This window comes from Benincasa hispida, chromosome 4 (genome assembly GCF_027475165.1).
Source record: "Benincasa hispida cultivar pf3 chromosome 4, pf3_genome.v1.1, whole genome shotgun sequence".
NCBI lineage: Eukaryota > Viridiplantae > Streptophyta > Magnoliopsida > Cucurbitales > Cucurbitaceae > Benincasa > Benincasa hispida.
Window position 1 is genome coordinate 28,989,244 of NC_143481.1, and position 10,135 is coordinate 28,999,378.

Below are 10,135 nucleotides of genomic sequence, written 5' to 3' on the forward strand. Positions count from 1 at the left end.
AATTAAGCCAACATGTTTTTAATTATTTTCCTACTTGATTGTGTGTTTCTACCTTGCTCGGGATGAGCAAGAATTAAGTTGGGGGTGTTTGTTAACTCTAATAAAAAAGTTATTATTCTTAGCTTAATTCGGGCTCGTTAGTGGATTTTATGTGTTTATTTCCCTATTTTGTAGGTATCGAGCAACCAAAAGGTAGAATTAGTCATTTGGTGAAGAACGGGGCTAATTTGAAGCAATTTGGAGTTGATTTGAATGTCTGAACTTCAAAGGAGTTGAAAAGACCAAAATGTCATCAAATTCCACCGAGTATGGTCAGCCATCGAGCACCATCGAGTACCATCGAGTAAAAGGCTGTCAAGTAATCAAGAAAATTCTATTGAGTCAACGAGCATCGAGTATCGAGTCGTCGTCCATCGAGCAGTGAGTATCTAGCAATAGACGAGTATTGCAACGCTACTCCAAGCATTGCGACGCTTCGAAGTTGCATCATCGCCAGCGTCCCAACGCATCTCAACGCTGAACTCCAACGCTTGAAGGCAGAAGCATTAGCGTTGAAACGCTTCTTTAGAGTGATGCAACGCTGCGACAATTGATGAAGCGTTGCAACGCTACGTTGATCACTATATATTCCTTTTCTCAGCCCTAGGTTGAAATATGCTAATTCTTAGAGGTGAATGCATGGAGGTCGAAGTCATACTTCTTCTTTTATTCCCTTCAATTTTTAGTATCCTTAAGTTAGTTTTGCTTTTTTTTTTTTGGGTTGTAATCAATGGATTGGAGGTTTGTTCTTGATTTGTCTGTGAATTGAGAGGTAATCTTTATCTAATTTCTTTGAGCAAGAGCCTTATGTTAATTTTTTGAAGGTTTTCTAATTAATTTAACTGTACTCTTGCGAATTCTTTGGATGGATTCGTTTTAATATTAATAGAGTTATGATGATTTTTTCTGACAAATTAATTTGTTGAAATTCTTGTTTGCAAAATCTTCATACCCTGTGCAATATTGATTGATTAAGTTGCACGTATTAAGATTGCATGTGTGAAGTCTAGATTTTTTCTGATCAAATGCATGTATGTCTTAATATAATCTTTTCTAAATAAAGCATGCTATAAGATATGGCTTTCTGGCTTGTAGTATGTCTCAACAATCGAACACTTTCTTAATGCTTTTCAGCTTTAACTTGTATGCTGCAGAGAAGGAAAACTTTTGAATTAGGGCTGATTTGGATTTTTATAAAAATTGGCTAATTAGGCTATTAGAATTTCTAATAAGTTGAGAGGTTGACAGATTTAGTATAATTAATTCTAATGAAAGAAATCACATAGGAACTCTCTTTTGCTCTAGAAATTAGATAGACTCCTATCCTAGATTACATTTACCCCTTTTATTTTAATTTCACGCATGTTATCTCTTCCACATCAAGACCCCAATTTATTGCTTTGGTTAGAAAATTAACTTAATGAAACCAATCACGCTTCTCTGCGGATCAACTCGGACTTACCACTATTGTTATGTTTTAGTTGTGATAGGAGTAGTTCGATATTTACAATTTTTCTTTTTCTTTTTTCTTTTTAAGATTTTCAGTCGAATTAACGACATCGATCCCCGCCGAATAAAAATGGCATCGTTGTCGGGGAAGCTATTGACGTTTCGTTAGTTAAATTTCTAGTTAGATTATTCTTTTGATTTTGATTTGTTTTCCTTTTTGTGTCATTGTTCTAAACATGGACAAATATCATCAAGAAGGATGGGAACAATCAAGTGGAGCATCTTGACTTAGTGGATTTTATGTGTTTATTTCCCTAATTTGTAGGTACCGAGTAATCATGAGGTATAATTAATCATTTGATGAAGAATGGGGTTAATTTGAAGCAATTTGAAGTTGATTTGAATATCCGGGTTTCAAAAGAGTTGAAAAGACCAAAATGTCATCGAGTTCCATTGCGAATGATTAGCCATCGAGCACCATCGAGTAAAAGGCTTTCAAGTAATCAAGAAAATGCTGCCAAGTCAACGAGCATCGAGTATCGAGTCGTTAAGCATCGAGTAGTGAGTACTTGGTAGTGGACACAGTGTTGCAATGCTACTCCAAGCATCGCGACGCTCTGAAGTTGCATTATCGCCATCGTCCCAATGCATCTCAATGCTAAACTTCAACGCTTGAAGGTAGAAGCATCAGCGTTGCAACACTTCTTTAAAGCGTTGCAATACTGCAACAACTGTTGGATATAGAGTGGAGTGTGCATGTAAGTGAGCGTTGAACTATGCGTTGGACTTCTTGTCTGATGCTTCCTTCTTGCTGCATCAACGTTGCTGTAAACCCCGAACTCTAAGTTTCCTAGATAAGCAAGTTAGCCAAAGAAATGTTATATTAAATATTTAACCAATTGAAATCCATGTTATTTATAGGAGTTATGGAGGATGGGAAGGAAAAACACTAAATGAAAAGGTTCACTAATTTGCTTTGGCTGGAGGCACTAAATGTGGGGGTGACGTGGTGGGTTAATCCTTGAACTCGGGAGGTGATAGGAAGATTAAAAGGAAGTGAAACTTCAAAAGCATAGTTTCGGAAATTGGCATGAGCAAATTTAGTGAAATTAGTGCCATTTGAAAGCTGGGAGAATATAGTTTTCAAGGTTGTCTTTTCGGAGAAAGATTGCAAGAGGAGAAGAACAAAAGTGAAGAATTTGCAGAAGAGGCAGAATCTCAGATTAATCAGGACCCGAGTGAAGATTGGAAGCTCCAGGCCAAACCATAAGGAAGTTTCGGCTGAAATTGTAAAGTAAGAAAGTTAGCTCAATTCTAAACAAGTTTGTACAAGGACATTTCTTGAAAAGAGTTCTGGATTTGTCGATAGTGTCAGACCGAGACTCGAGGTTTACTTCAAAATTCTGGCCTAGTTTACAAAAGGCTATGGGCACTAAATTGCATTTTAGTACGGTTTTTCATCCACAAATAGATGGACAGTCGGAAAGAACCATACAGACATTGGAAGATATGTTGAGAGATTGTGTATTACAATTCAAGGGAAGTTGGTATACACAATTACCGTTGATTAAATTTGCATATAACAATAGCTACCATTCTAGTATCGGAATGGCTCCCTATGAAGCATTGTATGGTTGACCTTGCAGAACCCCAGTATGCTGGAATGAAGTCGGAGAACGACAATTATTGGGTCCATAATTAGTTCAACAAACAACAGAGAATGTGAAGCTTATCAGGGATAATCTTAAGGCGGCTCGTGATAGACAGAAGAGCTATGCTGATAAACGAAGAAGAGAACTAGAATTTGAAGTCGAAGATCGGGTATTTCTTCAGCTGTCCCCATGGAAAGGAATTCTCTAGTTCGGGAGAAAAGGAAAGTTAAGTCCCCGGTACATCAGACCATATGAAATTGTGGAACGAGTTGGTCCAGCAGCATATAGATTGCAGTTGCCGATGGAGCTAACTCGTATTCACAACGTATTTCATGTGTCAATGTTAAGGAAATACGTGCTTGATCCTATGCACATACTAGCATCACAACCAGTACAGCTCAAAGAAGATTTATCTTACAAGGAAGAGGCCATCGAGATTTTAGATAGAAAAGACCAGGTACTCAGAAATAAGACGATTCCTTTGGTGAAGGTGCTATGGCGTAATCATGGAATCAAGGAGGTTACCTGGGAACCTGAAGAGAAAATGAGAAAGAGATATCCTCAACTTTTCAAATGACATGTCAGGTAAATTTCGAGGATGAAGTTTCTTTTAAGGGGGAGATGAATGTAAACCCCGAACTCTAAGTTTCCTAGATAAGCATGTTAGCCAAATAAATGTTATATTAAATATTTAACCAATAGAAATCCATGTTATTTATAGGAGTTATGGAGGAAGGGAGGGAAAAACACATTAAATGAAAAGGTTCACCAATTGGCTTTGGCTGGAGGCACTAAATGTGGGGGTGACGTGTTGGTTTAATCCTTGAACTCGGGAGGCGATAGGAAGATTAAAAGAAAGTGAAATTTCAAAAGCATGGTTTCGGCAATTGGCATGAGAAAATTTAGTGAAATCGGTGCCATTTGAAAGCTGGGAGAATCTAGTTTTCGAGGTTGTCTTGCCAGAGAGAGATTGCAAAAGGAGTAGAACAAAAGTGAAGAATTTACAGAAGAGGCAGAATCTCAGATTAATCGGGGCTCGAGGTGATGATTGGAAGCTTCAGGCCAAACCATAAAGAATTTTTAGCTGAAAGTTTAAGGTAAGAAAGTTAATCAATTCTAAACAAGTTTGTAGAAGGAAGTTTCTTGAAAAGAGTTCTGGATTTTGAGTTATGAATTTTTGAAGTTGAAATGGAGAATCTATGCAGAAGCACATAGCTGCTTGGGAAGAACAAGCAAACATTTCACCTGGAGAGCGAGAGCGAGAAGAGGAGGATGAGGATCTCACTTAGGATGATAATCTCGCTGATCTTGTATGAAGATCTCGCTCAAGAAGGAAATCTCGCTAGAAACGTGGGCTGAATCTCGTTGGTGAGGAAGAAAAGCTTGTTAGAGGAGGTGAGTATCGCCAGGATGAAAGTTTTGCTAGGAAAAGCTTGATCTCGCTCATGATTAGGATCTCGCTCATGATTAGGATCTCGCTGATGAGGATCTCGTTGATGAGGATCTTGCTCATGAGGATCTCGCTCATAAGGATGAATTCACTCATGATGATTATCTCGCTAGTAATGCTGTCTTTGTTGATGAAAGTTCCATTAGTAAATGAACTATTTGAGGTATTTTGCTAAGAATTCTAAGTATTTTAACTGGGAATTGTGTCCTTTCAGGCCAAGAAGAGCTAAGTGAGGCGTATAAACCGTTAAGAGCCCCGACGAGCTGTGAGTGACTAAGTGAACTTAATGTTTTCAATACTTATGCATATAAGGCCAAGTAAGTTACAGTGATGTTAATGGTGAATTTATACTCCCTCAAGCAACAAATGGTTATTGAATAGCTTAACGTATCTTCCCCGACTTGTATATGTTTAACACAGGCCAAGGTATGTTATGAAATCATTACAAAAGTTAAGTTTCTAATGTTGAAATATGCTTCCTAGAAGAAGGTTATGATAGAATGAGTTCTTGTGTAAATGATATGCAATGAAACTTAATTTGATGCTACAAAATAGCCCGATACTGAAGAACATGGAGAAGGTATCTGGGTAATAGTACCTAAGGTATTGACGGTACTTAGAAAACTCCACGTGCACGTAGGTAGTTTTGAATGAGAGGCCGAAGTATGGGTCTCCTAGACGTTGGGAGCTAAAGCGTGGTAGGCTCATTCTCAACTAAGGAATAATGATGTTTAATGATGTACAAGAATGGTTTAAAGCTATATTTAGAGAAAGTTGCTTGAGATACTCATCAATATACTTACATGTTTATAGTGATGTAATGCATGATGTAATATGACTCTATAGTCACTCACTGGGCTACCAACTCATAGATTTTTTGTGTTTTCCATTTATAGGTAGCGGTTAGATTCGTCAAGGTTGATCCTGTTGCTGCTTGCCACTGAAAGGCCCGGCTTATTAAGAAGACTTAGGTTGATGATCTGTTTATGTACACATGTTTTGAGAGGGACTAGGGCTTTGTTAGAGATGTTTGGGCCCAATTGTAAATATTTTTTTCGTAGATGTTATGTCATGGCTGAATGCATGTGTTTATATAATCTTACGTAGAACCGTAAGGAGGCATGCTGGATGCATACATTATTAATGATTAACAGGTTGGCATTTAGATTAGAAGGCTAAGATGGTGAGTGCTGACAGTAGGGCTAGTAACTACCATGGTCATATCCTCTTTTAGATTAAAAGGGTAATCTGGGAGGGGGTGTGACAGTTGCAACATTATTCCAAGCGTTGCAACGCTGTGTTGAACACTTTATATTCCTCTTCTTGGCCCTAGATCGAAATATGCCGAATTTTGGAGGCCAAATCGATGGAGGCCAAAGTTAAACTTCATTCTTCTTCTATTCCCTTCAATTTTCAGTATCTTTAGGTTAGTTTTTATTTTATTTTCAAATTATGAACGTGTATTGGAATGTATCCCATCGATTTGTTTATGGATCAATGAGGTAATCTTTCGTTTAGTTCTTGGATTGAATGTTCTTTGTATTTTGATGAGGCCAAAAGCATTAAGTCAAGAACATTGCAATCGCATGTGCCCATCGCATTAAAGCAGCTAATTTATTTATGTTGTGCAAGAAAATGCATTGGCGCAAAGCAAATTGTTATCCAAGGAATTCGACGCCCGAGTGCATTAGAAGATTGTGACTGTAAATATATGCGATCGTATGCGTTCGTGAAGATCTACTCAAGAAGGTGGCCGCATAAAGATAGCGCATCAAGGTGAAAGCTTAATAAATCATGATGGGACAGAAAGTTGATGACGGTCGAATCCGAGTTTAGTTGACAAGCCGTTAACGACACATTGTAGCAAGTACATTCAACTTTTTGGTGACCATTAATCGGCATATCAGACAGAAGATTTAATGACTTCCCATCATTGCAATCATTTGAGAGAAAAGCTCTTCACCATGAAGCTCTATAAATACCGAAGGCCACCTTCATTAAAGGAGTTCGGAGAGATATATACAGTTTGTTATATACACAGTTTGCCATATACATAGAAGATAGATCATAGATAACCGCAGTCTGTAATTCTTATACTTAGAAGGCGGAGGCGAGGCAAGAAAGAAGACACAGAAAAATCATTCCTGGTTAGCTCAAGAGACTACCAGGAAGCACTGAGAGTGGAGAGAGGGCCGACACTTGCAAAAGAAAGAACATTCTTTTGGGCAGAGTAGAGTAAAACACAGTGTAAAAGCCTCGGGAAGCAAGACATTACTACCGGGCTTCTTATCCCTATCCTCCATTGTTGTTTTGTATTCTAAATTATTTATAAAATGGAATTTGCATCTTTACATCTGTTCAATCTCTTCACATTGCGCATGAGTAACTAAATTTCTGAATGGGTTGAGAAGCACTTAGCTAGCATGACCTAAGACCTTCATTTTATGCGATCATCTTGTCTTATGTATGCGTCTATCACCCTTTAGAGATACTTGAGAGAGTAGTCTAAAGAAAGAACCTAGACTTGAGAGAGTCAGGTTAGAATCTAGGCTTGAGAAAGATAGATTAGAACTGCATAAGCAAGAGATAGAGACTTAGAGATAAGTTCTATTTGCTATCATGCATCGCATGTACCCTAGAAATAGGATATGATAGTATGCGGTCGCCTTGTGTATGTGTGTATTATTCATCATCGCATAGACAAGAATAGAGGCTTAGACATAAGTCCTATAGACATCATCGTATACATCGCATGCATCCTAGAATTAGGAACTATGGCATTTGCATTGAGAGATGACATGCTATTGACTTGAACGCAATCTTAGGAAATGTTAGTTAAATCCCTTCTCAACCCGTTCCATGCATACTCATTGTAACTTTCGCTGTCATTAACTCTTTACTCAATTCCGCTGCATAGGATTTATACTTTACACAACATACCAACCAACTTATTGTTTTTGTCACCGCAAAGAAATCGGAATTTACCGTCGCATAAGTAACTCAGTAGTCCCTATGTTCGACCCTGGGCTTACCAGGAAACCTAGTAGGATTTATACTTGGATTTTACTAGGAAAACTTGCATATGCAACGCATACACCACCATCGCAATATACACCATTATTTCATCACATTCACAATGCATCAAGAACCTAACTAGTTAACAGTGTTACATCTACTGGTTTCTATTTCGTGGTCTAGTCTTATTCAAACTCATTGCATAGGATACCCTCACTCATGTGTCACCTACTCGAACGTGTTAGATCATTGTATTTGTATCAAATACAAAGTGGGCCATATTCATAGTGTCATAAGGATAAGGTACTCAGCCTTATACTGGGTATCTGATGCCCTAGTTTATTGTATTTATTCTCTCATTACTCAACGTTGTATGAATGTTTCATTATGACAAAAATTTACATTGTACAAATGTTCCAACAAACAGGAAATATATATCAAATTTCTTTTACAAGAAGGTACATAAAGAACATTTTCTAAGTACAAATATCTATTTCCAAAAGTTAACTCAACAGCTTGCACTACTTTCGCTGAGATGCACTCCCCTGATCCAACCGGAGAGTAATCTCATCTTCTTCAAGCTACCTCCAGGAACTAGTTTCCTGAGAAGAAAAACAAACATGATTAGTGGCTCATGAATCCAATATCCAGGTAGAATCTTCATTATCCACTATACATGTCTAATAACTATTAAATCTAATTTACCTTGTCTTTCTTTTTCAGCTTTCTTCTCGGCAATATATTTAAGGAAATTTCTTTTCCAATGCTCATTTTCGTTGCAATTGAAACATTTTCCTTTGGAAAATCCCTTTTTCTTCCCTTTTGTTGCAGTTGGAGCCTTCCCCTTCACAGTTTTTTTCTTTTTCTTTTGAATACCTCTATTCTTGGAGAAAGAAGGGCCAATTTACTCCCATAAGACGATTTTTCTGGGGTTTCCTCTTTGAAGTGGAAGCAACATTTGCTTCTGCCTCTGAACCTTTATTTTTCAATAAAGATTTGTAAATCTGGTGTTCGTTGAGAAGTGTCGTCAAGTTGTACTCTATCTTATTCATCATGGCATTCATTTTGAATTGAAAATATCTCTTCAGAAGAGATTGCATGATGAATCCAACTTGACTCTTCTCATTCATGACAGCTCCGTTCACTTTTGCAATATTGAAGTGAACCATCATGTTCAAAACAAGTTCCTTTACGGAGGTTCCTTCTTTCATTCTACAGTTGTAAACGAATTTAATTGCGTCATGTATGGTAGATGTGGATGGTTGTCCAAACAGGCCCTGTAAAGAGTCCATGATCTCTTTTACAGTAGTTAACTTCTCGTGTTTCTTAGACAGTACATCAGATACACTGGCTAAAATATAAACTCGAGCCTTCTCATTAGCTTTGACCCATCTATCACATGCATCTCGAAAAATTTGGTTTATGTTGGGACTAGAAGATGGAGGACACTTCTTGTTCGGATCGAGAATCGATGTTGTTAATTCGACACCAAACTGAAACAAAAGAAAATTTATAATACCAAACTATTCCTATCACTACTCAATCGTAGCAACAGTGGTAAGTTCGAGTCGATCGCAGAGAAGTGCAATTGGTTTCGTTAAGTTAACTTTATAACTAGAGCGATAAATGGTGGGTTTTGATGTGGAAGAGATAAATGTGTGAAATTAAAATAAAATGGTAAATGTAATCTAGAATAGGAGTCTATCTTATTTCTAGAGCAAGAGAGAGTTCCTATGCAATTTCTTTCATTAGACATCAATTAATTACACTGAATCTGTCAACCCTCAACCTATTAGAAAATTTAATAGCCCAATTAGCCAATTCTGATAAAAATCCAAACCAGCCCTAATTCAGTTTAAAACTTTTCCTTCTTAGCAACATACAAGTTAAAACTGAAAAGCATTAAGAAAGGGTTCAATTGTTGAGACATACTTCAAGCTAAAAAGCCATATCTTATACCATGATTTATTTGGAAAAGATTATATTAGGGCATACATGCATTTGGTCAGGAAAAGTCTAGACTTCACACATGCAATCCTAATACATGCAACTTAATCAACAATATTGCACAGGCTATGACGATTTTGCAAACAAAAATTTCAACAAATTAGTTTGTCAAAAAAGTTCATCGAAACTCTATTAATATTAAAACGAATCCATCCAAAGAATTCACAAGAGTACAGTTAAATTAATTAGAAAACCTTCAAGAAATTAACATAAGGCTCTTGCTCAAAGAAATTAGATAGAGATTACCTCTCAATTCATAGACAAGTTAAGAACGAACCTTTAATTCATCGATTACAACTCAAAAATAAAAAGCAAAACTAACTTAAGGATACTTGAAGGGAATAGAAGAAGAAGGAAGTCTAGCTTTGGCCTCCATGCATTCACTTCCAAGAATCGACATATTTTGACTTAGGGTCGAGAAGAGGTATATATAGTGATCAACGTAGCGTTGTGACGCTTGGAATAGCGTTGCAATGCTGATGTGGCGAAGGGGAAGCGTCAGCGTTGAAGTCCAATGCGTGGT